The following is a 16,935-nucleotide window of genomic DNA, read 5'->3' as shown; positions in this document are numbered from 1 at the left end:
TCTGCTTTGGCCCACGCTAAGAGTGAGTACCTCCGTGCCCGTATGTGTGGTGGGTCTCGTGCCTTTCTATTTCTTGGTTAGGAGTCTCTTGGCTACCACCAAACCTAGGTCTAGGAAGCGAGAGGATACCTTCGTGGTCGGAGACCTGCGGAAATGGTGTAATAAATAAACGGGCCATTCAAAGGGTATGTCTCGGCCTGTACAGGTGTGCAGGCTGTGCTTACTGCTTGCCAATAGGCGTGTAGCTTGCGACAGCCCCATCGCACGTGTACCATTCCAACCCCCACCTCCGTGCACCGGGGGCATAGCGCATCTGTGCGGTGAAAGTACCTGTTTATCTTTTCGGGCATGAGGTATGCCCTGTGGATTATAAATAGCTGTATTTGCCGGAATCTCATGTTCCTAGGGATTCGCATTGGACTTTTTAGTATCCTTTCCCATGCCCTGTCCTCCAACGGCCGTTCCAGATCTGCCTCCCACTTACTGCGCAGCGGGTCGAGAGTTATCGCTGCGTGTTTACGAAGGGATGCTGCAAACCATCGGATCAAGTGTCTACCACGTCCCATAAGATAGAGGTACTGGATGGTGAGGTGCTGGCTTGGTTCCTCTTGCTTTTCTCCCATCTAGAGGACAATGTCACGATGAGTGAACGGTGTCTTAGAAATTGTCCCGGTGGCAGCCCCATCTCGTCAACCAGAGATTCATATGGTATGAGCCTGCCATCTCGATACAGGTGTAAGCACCCCAGGCCCGCTGGGGGAGCCCACTAGTGGTATGGCCGGTGCATAGGGGACCAGTGCTTTGATGAGGTACAGGCAGCGATGGTAGCACCTACAAGCCACCGCCAGGAGAAGAGGGGCAGGCACCGGGACCTTGGAGGCTGGGTGGAAAAGTTTGGTGATATATTCTAGAGAGCGCGGGGGAGCCAAGGTTGCGGTGTCTTCACGTCCTCTGTCAGCGAGCCAGCGGGCTATCCACTGCAGATGTGCAGCCAAATAGTAGTGCTCGAAACAGGGCGCAGCTAGTCCCTCTTGATCAGTGGGCAGATATAGCTTTGCTAGCGCCAACCTGTGACGCGCACTGCCCCATAAGAAGTCCCGGAGCAGCTTAGTAAGTGTGGCGAAGAAGGCCGCTGGGACATAGAGGGGCAGATTAGTAAAGTAGTACAGGAGTCGAGGAAGGATCACCATCTTGGATAGTGCCACCCTGCCTGTGACTGTCAGTGGTTACGTACTCCATAAGTTCACTTGTGATTTGATGGCTGTCATTGCCCGTCCCAGGTTACCGTCAAAGAGGTCTGCTGGTTGACGGTATATCTGGATGCCGAGATAGCGGAAAGTGTCTGCATTCCACTGCACCCTCGTACCCTCCGAAACATAGCCCGGATCCTGCGTGTCTCCTCCAAAGGGGTAGAGGCAGGACTTGTTGACATTCACTCGGAGGCCCGAGAAAGCAGCGAAGTCACGGAGCGTGTGCTCCAGTTGGGCCGGTATGTTTCCCACGTCTCTCACAAATACAAGGAGGTCGTCCGCGTATAGCGACACCTGGTGAGTCGCATCTCCTAGAGGTATGCCATCTCCTAGCATTGCGCGCATAGCCGCTGCCAGAGGTTCAATTGCTAGGGCGAACAGACGCGATGGTCTCAGCCTGCTCACAGGCACACAGCGCAGCGCCTCCTGCAGTGTTGCCGGGTCATATTGATGAAGTACTGTAGGACGCTTCAACCTGGGCCTGCTCCAGCCACCACTGCCAATCGCAGACTCCCACACAGCGTCCCAGATCCAGCTTCACCCCGCAGGGGTCTTCGCGGTTCCGCCGCCTTGCCGCTACACACCCCTCGTCACAACCAGGTCGCTCCAGGAGTCGCAGTGCGTTGGGGCCCTGGTCCTTTAGGCTCAGCGGGACATCCAGTGTGTGTACATGGTGTCTTTAATGTGGTAGGGCCTTTGAGGTTACCAATCCCGCATCTGCCTCACCTTGCAGCATAGGCAACATCTCCTCACAGGTTGTCGGTTCCACGCGACTCCAGCCTACAGGTGCCCAGGTAACACCTCCGCCACAGGCAGCGTTCCGGGAGGCATGGGGGCTGTAGCCGGGAGAGTTGATTAGGCGCAGCTGTGTCCCCGGTGGCAATCTTCGCGCAGTGTTAATGCCTTGGCCATATGGGTCCTGCCCTTACCCTGTTGCCGCACTAGCATCAGCTTAGTTCCCTTCAAGTCGCCCACAGTGAGCACCACCCACACCTCCACTGTCGTCCCCTCACCGGTGTTTCACGTGCCTCCTTCTCCTGTGACAACAGGTCCAGTTACCCATTCTTCACGTGCCTCTCCAGTTCCCCCGTGGCTGTCTAGGCCTAGGCTCCCCAGGCACACCACTCCGCCTCTGGCCTCACAGCTGCAATGACGGGGGTATATCAAAAGCTCCCACTAGGACGAGTGGTGATGTCTGTCCCGGTCCTTTGTGGCCCTGCGTGCCTCAGGAGCCCAGTTCCCAGTCGTCTTTCGCGCCGTTCACCCCTCCTCGTATGGCTGATCCTTGCTCAGGCGCTGTTACCATGCAGCCCCCAGTTCCTTGGTTCTTATGCGAGTCTGCACGGCGCTTCCTGACGTTGCGAGGTATACTCTGGTGACCACAGTCCTGTTCCTCGGCGCCCCGGGGGGTCTTGTGAGGGTTCTGGGCCGCTCTCCCGCTGCTCACCGTAGGTCTTCGGAGGCTTCCCACCCCTCAGCTGCCGGCACCACGTAACCCACAGCACATGGGCCCCTATGTAGCATGTCTGCAGCATTTGTTATCTCAGGCAGCAGGGGGTGCGGGTGGGGGCGTGTGGGAGTCACCGCAACGTCTGTGCATTTGGGCGCACACAGCTCCCGCGCGCGGGGCTTGTCGCCGTTCTTTTCCGCCGCCACCCCTCTGCACTCGCCTCGTACTTTTGTCCGCCACAGCAAGTCAGCGCTCACAGCGCGGCTCCGGTCCTCCGATCAGGCAGGAGCGCCTCCGGTGTTCGATTGCGCCATTTCTCGATGCGGTGTAATTACGGGGCAGATTCTCCACCTCGGGTGGCCATCTTCTCGCACAAAATGTCCGCGCGCAGCCTCACCGCTAGCAGGGCCCCACGCTCATCTCCTACACCGCCGCTCTCCTGGTGAGTCAAAACGCACAACACAAGGCTTCCCAGACGCAGCGCGCCTTCTTATGTCTGGTTCTGGTTGTCAGTGACACAGATGGCACTCGCAGGATAATTGTTACGGATAATAGGGGATTGATGGACGGAGCAATAGAAGGTTGCGTCCGCCATATTGGCTGGCTAGCCACGCCCTCCTCCTCAAGCATAATTCATGACACTGAAGACTCTGAGAAAACAAGTGATGCGTTTTTAAGTTCAAACTTAAGTTTATTAAAAGAATACAGGTGTCAATACAGTATACAATAGAACCATGAACAATCATCCAATACAAAAGAACTGTCTAAAACAAAAATACTTGGATTAGTAGAAAAAATGGAAAAAAGAAGAAAAATAAATTTCATGCATAGGAATACAAAGCAATACTTAAGAAAGTCATGGGGGTCGAAGGACTTCTTGTTGGTCAGGTCTCAGTATGAAAGACTTCTTAGCACTGGCTTCAATAAACATCGTAATGGGTAACCAAAGGCTTAAGCGTTTCGTGGCCATATGAATAGGCTAGACAAAAGAAGTATCCAGTCTGTGATTATGGCAAACGGCATACCACCATGCTTGATATGATATTTTGGTAAAATCTTTCCAGTTTTTATTAAGTTGTTGAAAGGCAACTGCCAACAACAAATCAATGATCTTAATATTAGGCCTGGGCGAAGCACTACGCTACGCTCGCGTAGTTTGCGAAGTTCGCGCTACTTCGCGCTACGCGAACTGCACGTAGCACAGTGCGAACACGCGTAGCGTAGTGTTGCGTAGTGCTGCGGTCATTTTTTGCTTGCTCGCGGTCCTCAACGTCAAGTTGGCGACCGCGAGCAAGCAAAATGACATCCTGGCGAGACTTTTTCCTTGTTCGCGATCGCGAGCATGGAAAATAAACCTCCCGGCGAGATTCCCAACGCGAGAAGGTCAGGTTTCTCATTGCGAGGGGTCGCGTATGCTCGCGACCGCTCGCGATGAGAAACTACCAGTTCGCGTTGAGAAAGCTGCAGCTCGAGTAAAAATCTACTCGAGCAGCAGAAAACTACAGCTCGCACTGTGCAAGATGCCATTTTCAATGATTGCACAGTGCCGGTTGCTTGTCCGCACTGTGCAATCATTGAAAACAACATCTTGCACAGTGCGAACATGTTACTTCGCAGTTCGCGAAGTGCTACGCGTAGCTCGCGTAGTGCGAACTTCACTTTGCGTAGCTTCGCGAAGTGCTACTTCGCGAACTACGCCCACCCTTACTTAATATTAGAAGTACAGTTCGCCCAAATAGGGGATAAACTTCCCAGAAACACATGTTTAATAGAAAAGGGGAAACTAAAACCACAGATTGAGTTAATTTGGGACCGGACATTTTTCCAAAAATTATGAACATGTGAGCCAATAAATAACAAGTGGTGTAAATCTGCAAGTGGAGTTGAACATGTCCAACATGTATCTAATATAGTAGAGTGTATTTTATTTAAAGTAACCGGGCAGAGCAGAAGTCTGTTATATATGAAAAAGAGAGTCTGTGTTGTGTTTGCCGCTCTAATAGATTTTCTAATCTTAGTCCAAATTTTATTCCAAAGGAATATAGGCCAACAGACCTGTAAATCCTGTTCCCAAGCTAGTTCCACTTTTTCGTTTATGGTACATGTAGAGCAAAGATGATTATAAATAACAGAAGCTATGGGTTTGGAGCAGAGCAGGGTATGTAGCTGATTAATTGAAGCTGAGGTAGAAGTATTGAACGATGTAAATTGAGCACAAACATTCATTAGAGCTTGTTTCAAAAGGTTGTATTTAGAATGAAAGGAGGCAGGTAAAATAAAAAGCCTGCTAATTAAGGGGAAAGGCAAAATTTCCTTCTTGGCAAACAACTGATGGTCCCAAATTAGACCCTTGTTTCTCCGGGATTTCCAATAGAAAGGCTTGTTGCGGATCAGTAGTACTTTATTATGCCATATTGTGGAGTTGAGAAATGAATCAAAATCTGTGGGAATTTAAGGAGAATTGGATTCCAGAATTTTTCAGGTGTATTTGAATATAGGAGTGGAGAGGGATTGCGGCTTGCGAGAGAAGGAAATATATTCTTGATAGAAAAAGGCGTTCAAGTGTAGTCCATAAAGGAGGAGGAATCGATCAGCCAACTTGAAGATTGAAGGAGAAAAAAGGATTTCTGGTAAGTAGGAAAATCAGGGAAATTGACTCCAACCTCAGATTTAGGACGTAATAATTTTGATAAAGACATGCGGTATTTTTTATTGTTCCATAAAAAAGAGGAAAGTATGTAATTGATCTTCTTAAACAATTTTGATGTGGTTGGGACTCCAAGTAAAATTTGAAGTGACAAAATCATCTTTAAAAACTGTATTTAGCTAGGGGCAGTATTTCACACTTGTCTTTATTTAATTAATAGCCAGAAAAGGAGGAGAAGGATTGCACTTCTTCTGTTCTTCTGGAAAGACAGGAAGAGAGGTTTGTGACTGTGAAATAAATAATAAAATATCTTCAGCGTAAGCAGCTAGTTTAAATTGAAAGTCATTGAAATCGGATCCATGTATTTCTTGGTTTTGGCGTATTCTAGATAAATATGGCTCAAGGGCGAAGCTAAAAAGAAAAGGGGAGAAAGGACAGCCCTGGGGAACACCTCTACGAAGATCAAGAAAAGAGGATGTTGCACCATTAGCACAAACTGCTGCAGGAGGATTTGAATAGAGGATATCGAAGAAGTGAATTTGGGTCCAAAGCCAAACCACTTAAGAGGGTGAAAGAGGTAAGGCCACTCAACTCTATCGAACACTTTTTCCGTATCCAATGCTATAGCTGCTAGGGAATGAGGCAGATGAGATGATTTAGATAAGACATCCCAAAAAAATGGGTGTTGTCCATGATAAATCGACCCTTAACAAAGCCAGATTGTTCCTTTTCTAACAAATTGGGTAAGTGAGATTCCAAGAGTAAGGCCAGAGCTTTTGAGAATATCTTATAGTCAATATTAACTAATAAAATAGGTCTGCAGTTTTTACAATAATTTAGATCTTTACCTTCCTTTGGAATTAAGCAAATTAATGCTTCTGAGAAGGATCCAGAAGAACTACCTGAGTGCGAAAAGGAATCTAAGAGATAATGTAATTTTAAGAAATGTAAAAAAAACTCAATGGTGAATCCATCTGTATCAGGTGCTTTGTCCTTTTTGAGAGTTTGCAAAGCGGCAAAGAGTTCATGTTGTGATGCATCAAATTCCAAAGATGAAAGGTCATTAGTGGTAGCCGGAGAATATTGAATATTAGAAAAAAATTGCGAAATGAGTTGTGAGGGAGGGTTTTCTGAAGTGTATAGTGATTTATAAAAAAGTAAAAATTCATTTAAAATTTCTGTATCTTTAAATTTCAATGTAGAATGTTCGTCAAAGATAGATTCTATGTTAAGTTTGTTATGCTTTACCTTGAGGTAGTTGGCCAAGATTTCCCTGCTTTATTTTGACCACTGTAAAATTTGGCGCTGGAATTTAATAAATATAATGAAGCATTGTCAGTAGATTCTTTGTTAAATTGAAGCTTAGCCTTTATAAGAGCAGACAAACAATCCTTTGAATTAGATGAATAATAAGGATGCTCCAGTTTCTTTATCTTAGGAGGTCATTGGTTAGTTTGCGAGCATTTTTACGCTTCTTGGATACGTAACCAATGATAAAGTCCCTAGCTGATGCTTTAAAAGCGTCCCAAATAACCTGAAAAGATATTTTCAGTTTGATTAAATAAAAAATATTCATTGAAAAATTAGATAATGGGTCTAGAAGAAGAGCATTGTTAAAATGCCATCTTCTAGGAGTATTGTAGTTTTGTAGGATGTCAAGATGAATGGAGATAGGAGCATGGTCAGATATTAGAATGGAGCCAATATCTGCATTTAATAAGGCTAGGGAAACATTATGTGATATAAAAAAATAACCAATGCGTGATTGAGTATGGTGAGCTGGTGTCACGCTCTCCTAGACTGGAGCGGACGCACCTGACGTGCGACGTCGACACTGGCTTCGTGCACACAAAAACTACGTTTCCCAAGCATCGCTTCCGGGTAGGTGCACACGCAGGCTGATGACGCACCTACCCGGAAGCCATTTAGGAGGGGCGGAGGCAGTCGTCAGCGTTGCGGATTCAGAGTTGCAGAACGACTATCGAGACGAGGATCAGTGCCTACGCACTCGGACGCCTAAATTTGAAGTTGCTGAGAGAAGGGCGGTAAGGGTGACGGTGTCACCACTATCAAGGGGGGGGGGGGGGAACGTGCAAGACATTATTGTGCCTCAGTTGGTGTAGCAGGTGATTGGGATACGCATTGTTAACGTGGGTTATGATGCTGGATGGGAACGGAAGTTCTCCAACATATGCTGAGTACATGAGAGCTGAACTGTAAATCTCATGAGAGCCCTGCAGGTGTGCTAAGGAAACACGAGTACGCAGTGTTGCATACAGCTTTGGGATGTTTGTATGGAATGTTATTTCACAAGACCACGTTATCCACTGAAAGGAACACTGGGCATGAGGATAATGCCCTGATTGCATAAAAGTTATTTACGTTGTTATTGTCTGCATATATCGTATGTGCCCTGGTGTTCTTGCTTCCTCTCCTAGCAGGGGTTTGGTGTGAGAGAGGCTCAACCGCCACTGTGATGCCTTTACTACACGGATAGTGGTAGGTACGGAGCCTATACATGTGTGTGTGTAGGGGTGTGTGTGTATTCGTGGCAGTGCAGTGTCCAGATATTTACCGTGGGTCTTTTTGTCTTGATTATGTTACATGCACAGGAGTCGGCATACATGATTCTCACAGCATAAGCCTGCTTTCAAGACAGCCAGTTGTATTTTCCTTTACAGGTATATACTGCATTGTAAAGGGTTATTGGAGGTTACTAGTTTCAAAATGAGGAAGACAGAATAGTTGGTAAATCTTGTTTTGTTTTTCACTTGTAGGTCTCCCTCCCCGCTGTCTCCATCCTTTCCTTCCCTCGCTTAATCATTCTTACCCTCTGCGCTGTTACAGCATCAGAGAGTGGAGCGATTGAGAGGTGGACCCATTTGAGCAACGCACCGATCCTGGGAGTTTGGAATAAAACCTTGACAGCTGGAGAATAATAGGTATAGGTATACTCTCTTGTAGTAGGATTGCAGAGTCTCCAAGCATCTATAAGTTTGTATTACTTGATGGTTCGAACAGAAGTTTTATGTGCTTTATTTGGGATAAAAGAAACCTTTGGTCAATAAATGGGTCAAAAACTTGGGGGCCCATTATGATGGTGGGTGGACTTGGTCACCATAGCAGTGTTTGGGACCGCCCGCCAGACATGCGGCGGTCCCACCACTGGTATTATGATGCACTCGCCATACTGGTGGGCGCATCCTGGGCCTTTCACATTGTGGGTGGAGCTGCTGGCTGCAGCCCCACATGCAATGTGAAAGGTGCTTGCACAGCATTTCCATGCACTATGTGGCAGGCACCACACGGTGCATGCCACTAGGTGCATGGAAATGAGGGGGGGTACCCATGCACCCCCCACCCCCCAACACCCTTGGGGCCCGCAACGGGCCCCCAATGCCAAAGACCGCCTGCCTTTCCATGGCGGCGATGGGCCTGTTTCCGTATATATCATAATATGGATGGCGGTGCATGCAAGGCACCACCACCATATTATCTGCCTTTTCCGCCCGGCCGGCAATCCGACCAGCGGAAAAGCGGTGGACGGTCTTTCCGTCCGCCGCGGTTCCCCTCGCCATACTAATATGGCGGCGGGTGTCACAAGGACATTTGCCAGGCAGATCGCCACCGCCGGCCCGACTGTGGCGATCCACCCGTGATCATAATGGGCCCCTTGGTTACCATCGCCTGCTAAAATGAAATCGTCACCAATGTAATGCGTCATTTGTTGGGCTAAGGAAATCCAGAAAGAAGAATCTCTAACAGTGGGTGGTAAACATTAAGCAAAGAAACCGGAGCATTCCCAATCAACAGTTTGACACATAACCATTGTCCATCTTTATCCATAGCTTGAGAAAGAACAGAGAGTGATTTACGACATAAGATCATGACTCCATTGCGCTTACCATCACCTGGAGAAAATTAAACTTCCCCAACCCATCCTTTCTTTAACTTTAAAGATTCTTCAGTTGTTAAATGTGATTCTTGTAGACATGCAATATCAGCTTCTAGTTTGGTTAAGTGAGACAAGACCCTTTGCCTTTTTATAGGAGAATTAAGACCCCTGACGTCCCATGAGATTAATTTCAAAGACATGAATCACTTGAAGAAAAAAGCAAAAAATAACAATCCAATGTAATCACTAAGCAATGGAAAATATAGAAAAAAGAAATCCAACAAAGTGAACGATGAAACAGGTAACATGAGAAAAAGAATAGAAAAAGTTGCCACAATAAAAATATAGGAGTGATTGGATGAAAAAGTACAGAATAGGATGGAAGAGCAAAAGAGACACCTGAGAACAAAATAAAAGAAGAAGTTTAAGATGCAAAGGAGAGAAGAAAAAAGAATTGTAGGAAAAAAACATATCTACAAATATCGACCAGGAATGAGAGGGTGTGAAACCACATGGAACAAATGGCATGACAAAAAAGACAACTGCAGGCAGCGAACATCAACAGTTCTAAAAAAAAAGGGAGAAAAGAAGAACAAGTGAAAGAATTATCACAACAAATTGAGCAATTAATCAATTAAAGACATGCAAAAAATTACATAGCATAACAGTGAACTTAACCACTATAGAATATAAGACCAATGAAAGAACATAGGGAATATGTTAATCGAAGGACAAGAGAGTCTCAAAACATCAGTAAGGTCAAGCATTATGTGAGGTTGAGGCTCCGAAAGATCCATGGTCTCTGACTTGCAGGAATTAACGAAGCTCTGTAATCTCAGTGGATCCTCATAGGTTGTCATTCTAATTCTGTATGTGACCTTAAACAAGCAGGGGTGGAAGAGCCCGTAACGAGCTCCTATAGATCGTAAATCAGGTCTCTTGCTGAGAAACGCCTTGCGTCTATTTGCTGTAGATTTAGCGTAGTCCTGTGAAAAAAATAGAGTCGATCCAGACCACACGATGCGTTGAGATGCTTTGACAGCCGAAAGAGTTTTTAATAAGTCAGTGTATTCAAGGAAATATAATATGACTCCTCTCGGTCTTTGCGAGGATGATGCATTAGATGGTGGGCGTCCAATTCTAAGGGCACATTGGATGTTAAGTACAGTTTCCTCCGGCATATGAAGTAGCTTGGGGAGGATGGAGCTGAAAAAAATAAGGGGATCTGGACCCTCAACCCCTTCCGGAAGGCCATAAATATGTAAATTGTTCCTCCTGTTGCGATTTTCAAGGTCTTGGACCTGTTTGTTGAGCATGGAAACTTGGGACTGAAGTGCCAAGACTTCAGTATCAGTGGCCCCAAAGGAAGACACACTATGCTCAACTGCCAAAAGTCTTTCATCCATTTGAGACCAATTGTCAGTGAGAAATTGCAACTTGGTGTTAGTTTCTTCCATAAAGGGCCAAAGAGCTCGTATCTCTTCCAGCAATATCTCCATTGAGACAAGGGAGGAAGATTTTGGTGGAGAGGGAGGATTTTTTTTCAAGCATTTTATGTTAGACTTTCCAGCCGCTGAAGAGACAGGAGACATTGAGTTAGGACTCTTAACTAAGGATGATGCAGAGTCTTCCATCCTGGAGAATTCAGTAAAAATCTTTGAATTCTTAATAAAAGATTGGGTGGGTCTTGAAGAAAGAGGCTCACATTTCTTTAGTTTGCCCATGTAACACAGAGAGGAAAATAAATAATGTTACAATGTTAATAGGAGGAAATCAAGAAGTGAGAGCGTGTCCTTGCTAAAATGTAAATAATAGCTTTAATTGCAGTGTAGGCTACTGTAAAAGGAGAAGATCTTGCTGCATCCAAAATACGTTCACCAAAAAGCACTTCATTTGGGGGACCAAATGCAAGTCTTATGAAAAGTGTAAAGATTAAGCCAAAACTAAAATATCCGCCGTCAGCTTTGCCTTCCCTCAGCATATGGACACCATGAGAAAAAATGCGTTACAGAGGGCAAGGAGGCGAGCAAAAAACAGACCCAAATTGAGAAGGGCAGGTGTTAAACTGAGGTAATGCCTGAAGCGCTAGGTAGCAAGAACATGTCGCTGTAATAATCTCCTGGTAAAATGATATAGCTGCGAATGAACATTCACACACAAAATGGCGGCCAATACTTTACTGCTCTGATGTTGTAGGCACCCTTGTCAAAGAAGGAAAACATGGTTCCAAATTAGATACATGAATCCCAAAGGGTCTCAACTCAGTAAAATCACTTCTAATGAATGGAGATAGTAGCGCGCTTCAAATACGCGATGAGGAGTTCCCACCGTTGCGAGAAGGATATGAAGACAGTGGAGACAAAATGGCAGGCGCAACTTTACCGCTCTGTAGCTGGAGACAACTTAGTTGAGGAACAAGTCTTTAAAGCTGCAACAAAGTGCACTGAAGGTCACATCGTCATCTGGATACTTTCCGACGCTCGCAGTGCTGTTATGGCTGCATTCAGGTGGCTAGATAGCGCAAAACCACAGCGCCGCTCCGAGGAGTCTCACTCGGGCACCGTCTTGTTCCTTAGGCGTCAAGCCACGCCCCCAAACCAAGTGATGCCTCATACTACAAACATTACATAATCCAAGGGTACTCCAGCACCATTGCATAGAAAGACAGCCTCAACTGTATCTGAGATATTTTGTCTAGCTTGTGCCATTAGCAAAATATGCTTTTGGTTTGAAACCATACATCCTTGCCTTAACCATTAAGCTCCAGCATGTATTGTATATCCTGGCATTGTAGGATGTAATTGTCCTGACACACAATTCCATCTAAGTTAAGTACTAAGCTGTGTGAGGTCCAAGAACGCCACATACCAAAAATACCAGTTCTTGAGCTATTCCTCTGGTTTTAGTAGAATATTCAGGAGTATGTGAATAAACAGATTGCAAAAATCATAGATTGCAAAAACACAGACGTAAAAACATCTACCGCCAAAATATGTACATGTGACCCGGATGGACGTTTGTTGCAGCAGCATAAGTTTGTGTAATTTTTCTGGCTTTTTTTGTTAACCTTATTGTGCGAAATTTCCAAAATTATGCAAAAATACCTCCTCATTAAAGACCCTTTGGGTAAAAATCCTATTGCAAAAACACTGGAAAAACATGAATGACCAGAACTCGAGTGGCTTTCATTTGCAGCACTAGTGTTTTCTGCTGTCTTTTTTTAGCAAAATGCATCCTCTCCTCCAAAATGAATTTGTGCACAGCTGTCACTTGAGACAGGTGCTTATGGGGGCCTGGAAATGTTAGCATGAGTTTACAGAAGTTTGGTTGGCATTGCCAGTTAGTGAACTACCTGGAAAGGGAGGATGGCAGGAAGTTCAAGGTTAAGTATATGGAGTTTGATTGCTTAGAGGTTGATACATGCAGGGACATCTTAAGGATTTGGGGGCCTGGGCCAAAGGTATTTTGGGGGGGCCCTGCTAGAAACAGCTTTGAATTTATGATCAAATTTCAGCTATTTTATGCCATCTTTGGCAAGGTCAATGACAGTGCACAAGCACATTCGTCCACATTCTAAATGTGTTTACATCTAATATTCAGGGATAGTGACTTGTGTGTTCAATATTGTAACATAGCAGCAGCTCACTAATATTACTGCAAATAATCTCTGTGAACCCCTCCCATTTCTCATGTGTAAGGTCCTGTTTTGATCTAAAATAAACCTTTTTTTATGGATGTTGCATGAAACACCAACAACATTTCTCTGCAGTAGAAGCACACATCATCCACATTAAAACTAAATTGATTAAAGATAATCAGTATAGGTAACAATCTGTTTAAGAATGATTTAAGGTAATTAGGGCAAGACTCTGTAGAACAGAGCTGCCTTTATAAGGGGGCTCCTGAAAAGGCTGGGGCCCTGGTCAAAGCCTACTATGCCCATGCCTTAAAACGTCTCTGGATACATGCAGTCATTGGCTGTAGGGGAAAGTTAAAGTCGAAAAACTTTGAAATGCACTATAATGCAAATGAGATGGTTCTGGGATGGACTTTGTGAGGGTGACAATAGGGGAGGGGGCAGGAGATTGGATAGTTCATTTAATGTATAGCGAGGCTTTCGTTTTGTGAGGCAGATTGGCATGGTAATGTTTGTGATGTGCACCTGTTTCAATAAAACTGCCTTTTTCACGCACCACAAGTGGTCAGTTGTCTGTGCTGCTCCCCTCTCTTCCAAATGAGCTATTTGTGGTTTTACACAGTGCTTGATTGTGAAGGAATAAGAAGGTGTCAAGCAGAGTGGAGGGCTTCCTGTTTATGACGTTTGTGGTCCATAGGAAGATCCAGTCTGGTAACAAATCCCCTGCTCTATGGACTCGCCTGGCCACCAAACATGTTGCCTGCCACTTGTGAAAACGGGTGATGCTAGTTGTGTACAGGCCACAGTGATAATGTCTACTTGACGATGTCTGGGGATTTCCCTATAAGTGTCCTTAATGCAGCAGGGTACAATATGTTGTGTTCACTGACTAGATGGCTCATGTATGGTGGGATGCAGCCAATAGTATGCAAAGTGAGCCTGGGCATTAGAATAGAATAGTTCAAAATCCAGTGCCGCGAAGCCCCCTTGCTCGCTAGCAGTTCACTTTCATGCTTATTTGGGCAGCAGTGCACTCCGTCGTAGGACTGAGTATACTGGCCCCAACAGAGGCAGTTCACATAGTTATTGCTTGTATGTTTGCACCAACTATTGCTTTTTTCCAGAAGGGCTAATGAAAGGAAGAGTGTTGATGTGCTATTATAGAAGTCTGAGTGCAAGTCTAGTCTCCTGCATGTGATTGTGCACTGCTATGCCACACATTTCTCACATCTTTCTTGCTGCAGGATTTCCACATTTATCCATGTTTCTGAGCAAACTCTGCATTCTGCAACCTGTGTTTATGATATATAGAGGTATATCATCCCCACAGTTTATGTAGCATTATCTGTAGCCATCAACAGATGTAGAAGCACGCTATTTCCTAGTTGCCCATGTTCTCCAACCTGTACTATTATTCAGTAGCGGCTCGCCGTGGGTGTGCTGCGGGGTGGGGGGTTAGTAGAGTCCGACATACAATGGACGGGAGTAAGGTAAGTAATTTAATTAATAAAACAATTTACCATACGCACGCTGCATCGCCAACTCGGTGATGCAGTGCCCATAAGGTAAATTGTTTTATTTATTTAATGACTTACCTTACTCCTGTCCGTCGTATGTCGGACTCTACTACCGCCCCACCCTGCCCCTCTCCGCCCTGCCCCACCACCCCGCAGCACTCCCACGGCGAGCCGCTGCTGCTATTTTTGATGGTTTACAAAGTGCTTAACTTGATTACCCCAAAGTTGCTGCTTGCCATGAGACCAGTGCTAGTCATATGTTCTAAAACGGAGGGTTAGTGAAACAGACAGTTTTTAAGCCACTTCAGAAAGTCACGAATGACTTCGACTTCAGAGTGGGTCATTTTTTCATGGAGTTATATATCTACCCCCAAATAGAGATTTAAGAAGTATAGTGCAGGGCCTTAAGTCGCACTGTACTTTCAAACAGGCATCCTGAGGATTTCTTTCAAAAGATATACGAATCATTGTGGTTTAACTTCCATTCTTCCCCTTTTTCTTCTTCTTTAACTCCCTTTTCTCCATATTAGGCACCCTGCCTATCCCTCTTCCCCGTCTGACTGAATAGCCTCCTCATCAGCTCAGAATTGATAAAAAGAATCACTCAAACATTTGTGACCTGATTTCTGACTATAGGCCGGACATTCTCTTCATCACCAAAAACAGGTTAGGAGACATTGCATCAGGGCCACGGGTATGGAATCTTACTTGGACAACCTATTTATTTTGAGTGATACTGACACTGCACATACTAGAAGTTCTTTTTCCACATTAACTTCCAATAATAAGCCGTGCCTGTTGGACCTTGCTACCCACCTGACTTCTATATGTTCAGCTATAGCAGCAATGCTTATTACAAGAACTGCGTGACTGCCCTTCGGATGTGCAGGCCTGGGAGAAGCGGAATGAGAGACACACACTCACAATCCACAGCCGCTCCCACCACCATCAGCAAAACATTTATTTTGTAAAATGCCATCTTTGCTCTCTAAACATAGTTCTAGCAGGGGAGCCAACTTTCAAATTTCCCGGAGTGGGGCTAAGGTTTTGGGCATGACCTTTGGCCTCTGTGACATCATTAGAAGTGATGCCACAGGACGTGATGTTGTTAGAAGGTGGATCTGACCATCTGAGCGGCCCGGATTTTTCGCTTCTTGAACACCTAATTGTTGTGCTTTTACTGTGAGAGAGCCTCATAATTTGGGACTCACCCACAGTGAACTCATGATGGAAGAGACTGCATGTGGATTTTACCGGTGTCCCCCTGGTGAGAGTAGGCCGCTGCGCTGCAGCCGGAGTAAGGGGCACCGGGCTGGTTACGTGCAGACAGGTGTATACATTCGTATGCACACGTGTAGGGTCTGCGTGGGGGAGATTCCTGGTGTGCGCAGCCCAGGAGCAGGTACAGATAGAATGGTGTGGCAGGAATTATGCAGAGCTGGGTGGTGACATGGAATAGACTTTATATTATGGGATGAAACATGCAAGGGAAAGCAGCTTGTTCTCGGCTTGTGGTGACCCCAGGAGGATGGGGTCACTGCCAAATGCCTGCTAAGGTGCAGGGGGAGCTGCAGGAGCAACGCAGTCTCCCCCTGCACGAAGATGAAAAGTCCCACCCTCAGTCTCTGGGAGATTTACAAGAAAGAAGCCCTCAAGGGTTAGCCATGGTTTTTAATAGCAAAATCAATGCTGGAACTTTTGTTCTGCAGCTGGAAGTTGACGCTTGAGACTTCACTAGAGAGTGTGAGGTTAAACCTAGATGGTCACTGAGGTGCCCCCTCCCCCTAGAGGTGGAAAGTTGAAAATGCACAATGGTGCATTTAAATGAAATTGTTTCTTTTTTGGGACTGGAAGTCACAGGTGTAAGGTGAAGTCATAAGCAAAGTGGGGTTATGTTGCTGGGCATTCCTGCCAGGGTGTCTGGCTGTATATGCTTAATCCTGTGATTATAACTGTGATGCCTTTTAGGGGCTTTGATTGCAATGCATTATAACCATATCAGCCATGATAGGTACTGTCATTTTAAGTGATGCTTAAACATGTATTCTTGCTGCTGCGTTAGGTGAAGAACAACCCAGACTGTTAGCCCCTAAGATGTAGAGGTGTATACTGTATGGTCAGTGTGAGATGCTCAGTCAGGGTTATATGTCACCATGGCAGATGTGCCCATTTTTTAAATGCATGTTGAGATAAAGGGGGTGGGTCACCACTGGGATGGTGCCAGTGGGCAAGGCCCTCACTCCAGGTTATGGTCAACCTACTGCATTGGGGGCAAGATGATGTGCATACATGGGAGTGGTGGTACTAGACCCCCCACTCCCCCCATGGGAGGGGTGGGACGTTATGCAATGTCACAAAGTAATTCCAACATCTTATGTATATTTGTACATTGTTGCAAAGTATTGAGTAGTGTGTGTGTTTAATAAATGTACTCTTTCTTTTATAAAGCAAAGTACAGACTGGGCAATCAATTATTGAGTGTTATTTCTGTGTACTGGTAAATGGGAATTGCTAGCCCACACCACCTCCCTTGAGTAAG

This window comes from Triturus cristatus, chromosome 5_2 (genome assembly GCF_964204655.1).
Source record: "Triturus cristatus chromosome 5_2, aTriCri1.1, whole genome shotgun sequence".
Taxonomy (NCBI): domain Eukaryota; kingdom Metazoa; phylum Chordata; class Amphibia; order Caudata; family Salamandridae; genus Triturus; species Triturus cristatus.
Note: the sequence above shows the minus strand (reverse complement) of the source record.